Source organism: Psammomys obesus, unplaced genomic scaffold (genome assembly GCF_907164565.1).
Source record: "Psammomys obesus unplaced genomic scaffold, mPsaObe1.curated_primary_1811, whole genome shotgun sequence".
Lineage (NCBI taxonomy): Eukaryota > Metazoa > Chordata > Mammalia > Rodentia > Muridae > Psammomys > Psammomys obesus.
Genome location: NW_026596214.1, coordinates 117,660 through 121,202, shown reverse-complemented (window position 1 = coordinate 121,202; position 3,543 = coordinate 117,660). Strand labels below are relative to the sequence as shown.

The window sequence follows — 3,543 nt, the reverse complement described above, 5'->3', positions numbered from 1 at the left end:
TTTTCCCCACTTGCTTTCACAAAAACTTTTCCCACTCCAGGCAAATACCAAGAGGCTGTGGAGGTGCACCTCCTCTGCTACCGCAGAAGACCTTTAGGGTCCCGACAGATTGTGACTTTTCTCAACAGGAGACTAAGGCACGACCCACAATATTTGAGCCACGTGAGAAAGTGTAGCAATGTTGTGTTGAGTGTGGTTGTTACCGGGGTTTGAATTGGAGCGCGGAGTGGGAAGGAGCAAGAAATGCGCACTGCAAGGAAGGCAGCTTGTCAGCTTAAGGGGCTGGGGGGGGGGGGGGGGGGTTCCCTGATTATTCAGGGTACTCACCCCAGCTTCTTCCAAATGTCAAGGAAGGGCTGAGATCTGTCCCTCCGTTGGCGCCTCCTCTTTGTTAGTCAGCCGACCATTTCATCAACAAACAGGACTCTCTTAGAAGAGGAAATTCAGGGCACTTGGGATCCTAGAGAGAAAGAGAGAGAGAGAGAGAGAGAGAGAGAGAGAGAGAGAGAGAGAGAGATCTTCAGGTCTTCAAAGTCAGTTAAGAAGACACAAGACAGCTACGGTGAAAACGACTGCAACATTCCTCCCGTTTCTTTAACCTCGTACTTTTTCAAAAGACCATGTTTTACAAACAGTGTAAACTGAATTCTTGAGAGGAGGGGGTTGGAGGGGATAGGGTGGGAGTGAGGGGATTCATTAAAGGTGGGTAATCTTGGTGGCCTTCCTGCAAGGGGTGGGGTGGGAGTTTCTAGCCCCAGGGAACATGCCTTGAAATGAGAAGCCCCAGACCTCTTTCAGTAAAGATCTGTAAGACGACGTACCAACACAAGGGAGATGTGCTCTAAGTGCAAAATGTTATTCTTGCTAGATGTGAATAATTATATAATCATAATAAAATAACCTGGTGTCGTAGAAGAGGAATCTCTGCGAACTCTGTGGCAGGCTTTCGAACCTTCTGCCTGTTCTTGGCTTTTCCATGAGCTCTGTGAGCTGCATGCCTTCGCCTAGCCCCACGATCCGGTAGAACAGCATTTCTCAGTGTCCCTCGCATCCTGCCAGCCTCCTTCTGCCCTGGATGACCACAGGACAGAAAGCCTTGAAACCAACCCTGGGCCTTGAGGGAAGCCACCGCTGCCATACGATCCCTCGAAGTGGCCCTGAACAAAAAATGTAGGGAATTTAGGGAGGAAGTGATCCTCCAACCTTTCCACGAGGAGATAATGTAGCTCAAAGGGGGCAAACCGGATCAAAAGAGCGCCCTGCAAAAAACTAAGAGCAGTGCTTTGCCTACCCCGTGTCCTGTGTGCAAGTCCCTCCTCTGGATCTTTCCCTAAGCCAAACAGCTCTTCTCTCTATCCACTGAAGCCCGTCCTGCCGTCCGCTTTGATTTAGGTCAGAAAACAGACACTAACAGCTCTCCCTCGCCTTGGTGAAATTACTAAGTGGAATTTATTGGGCAAGTCCATGCAGGGTGGTAGGGAGAGCCCACGTCCCGGGTTCGAGCTGCCATCAGTTTTAGAAACATAAGTACGGGCCAGGACACTGGGTGAGAAGTGACCATAATCTGGAACCATCAGCCCAACCCCAGTAGCTGTGTTGTGCCCCCAGGGCTGAGAGACTGGAGTGGACGCACGGACTCGGTTCCCTGGCCCGCCCTTCGCTTTCACAAGATCCACGGTGACTGCACCAGCTTGAGCGCCTTTAAAGGGCCACACACGCCAGTCGCCTCTATAAAATGTTCCCGGCGGCACAGCTGCAGAAGTGCGCTGCTGAGCTGCGGTGAGGAGACTCGCTCCGCCCGGCTGCTCCTCCCACAGCTTATCGGCGCGGGGCTGCTGCTGGCAAGGAGGACCAGACGAGAGGAAGGCGCAGCACCCGCTTGGGCCCTCCGTAAGTATCCAGTTCAGATTTTGCCACCAACTCGCCCACGAGCCAGGACATGTGCTAATAATGCCCTAAGCCGGTTATAAAGACGTGAAAACTGGGGGAGGGAGAGGAAAAAAAGGGGGGAAAGGGGTCTGTCCTTCCTGGGATTCCCAGCTGAGGCCAGCCTGCCGCCGTGTGCTTGTGCGCCAGGGCTCTCTGGGCGGCGATGGGGGCTTGAGAGCCCGGTCGCCGCGGCCGAGAACCAAGCGTGGCGGCTGTTATCGCCACCGCCCTGGAGTAAGGCGCTGAAGCTGCGGGCGGCCACCAGCACGGGCCGGGGCTGCTAAGCGCTGCACCGTGCGGTGCCGCGGCGCGGCGGGCGGTGCAGGCTTTTCCCAGGCGCCCTGGGGTCGGGAGGCCGCCGGTGCAACCTAGGACTCTGAAGCTAGAGGCTCGCCGCGGTGGCGGCGCCGGCGCCAGAGTGCTTGCCAAGGGGCTGGGGGCTCAGTCGCTCCGTCCGCGCCTCAGCCGGGGGGCGAGCTTCCCCCCCCCCTCTCTCTCTCCCCGGCAAGCAGCTTCGCGGAGGTAAGCCGAGCAGGGCGCTGGGCTGGGCAGCGGGGGCTGAGGATGCGGGCACTGGCCGAGCTGGCCGAGGGGCTGGGGGACTTGTTTGCTGCTAGAGTGGCCGGGCTGGGGCCCGGCAGCCCCGGCCGGCCCCGCGGGACGAGGAGCCCACTTGTCCCGAGCAAACCGCAGCAGCACCCTCTCCCGCGCCCGCGCTTTCTCCGGCTCTGCTTACCGGACTTTGCCAATGGCCAGGACTGCATCAGGCCACTCGGGGGCCCCGCACAAAGCTCTTGTTGGCTTGGGGGCCAGAGGCGAAAGGGGCTTCTGGCTGAGTTCCGCGGAGCTGCGAGCTGGAAGTTAGGAACCTTCGGCAACTTGCTTTCCCCACGTAGCTGACCCGGTTCCCTGTCCCAGCGCACACGCCCCTCTCGTGCGGAAGCGGCCGCGGGGCGCCGGACCAGGGGGTTGGGACAGTCAGTCGGGGCTGCGCCGCTTTTAGCTTTGTGACCTTGGGAAAGTTACCTTACCTCTCCGAAGCTCGATCACCTAGCTAGGCGGCCCGAGAGAGCAGCGGCAGCATCAGACCTCTGAGGGCGCTTGTGTCAGCTAGGCGAGCGCGCGCGCGCGCGCGTTCGAGCCGCTGCCGCTGCCGCCGGCGCCAAAGTGCGCGCGCGGAGACGCTGCGGGTCTCCAAAGTCGCACTGACGCGGAGACAGCGAGCTTCGTCGTCTGTCTGCCTCCGAGCACCTAAGGGAAAGGAAGCTCTGAGCCCTGAGGCAAGGGTGCTCGCGCCTCTTGTGAAGGGCCCCGTCTGGCCAATCCCGCTCTGCTAGCTCTCTCCTGGAGCTTCGAGGGGGCCCGGCGAGCTATCGGTAAACAACTGCCTTTTTAGTTTTCAGGTGGCTGGTCTGACTGGGCTGCCTGGAGTGCACGTCTAGCCAAACGCAGCGCCGTTTGGATTTTGGGGACTTCTCAGTAGCAGTGGAGATGGAGTATAGCAGTTGGTGCCATTTTTAACTTTTGCTCCCGGGACAGGTTCAAGGCCCTCCACCTGCGCGTCTCTCTCTCTCTCTCTCTCTCTCTCTCTCTCTCTCTCTCTCTCTCTCTCTC

General features: G+C 58.7%; 1 protein-coding gene across 3 annotated transcripts in view; it reads left to right on the top strand.

Moving 5' to 3' along the window:
- The first annotated feature begins 1,748 nt into the window (after positions 1–1,748).
- Cited1 (Cbp/p300 interacting transactivator with Glu/Asp rich carboxy-terminal domain 1) overlaps positions 1,749–3,543 on the top strand; it is a 4,810-nt gene continuing 3,015 nt past the window's right edge. Inside the window, exon 1 of one of the 3 annotated variants that reach the window (XM_055595730.1) lies at positions 1,749–1,890. The gene's annotated coding sequence lies outside the window, so the exon portion shown is untranslated. Of the gene's footprint in view, positions 1,891–2,362; positions 2,452–3,223; positions 3,306–3,543 lie in introns of those variants that run through there. The other 2 variants (XM_055595731.1, XM_055595732.1) reach the window with 2 other exon arrangements.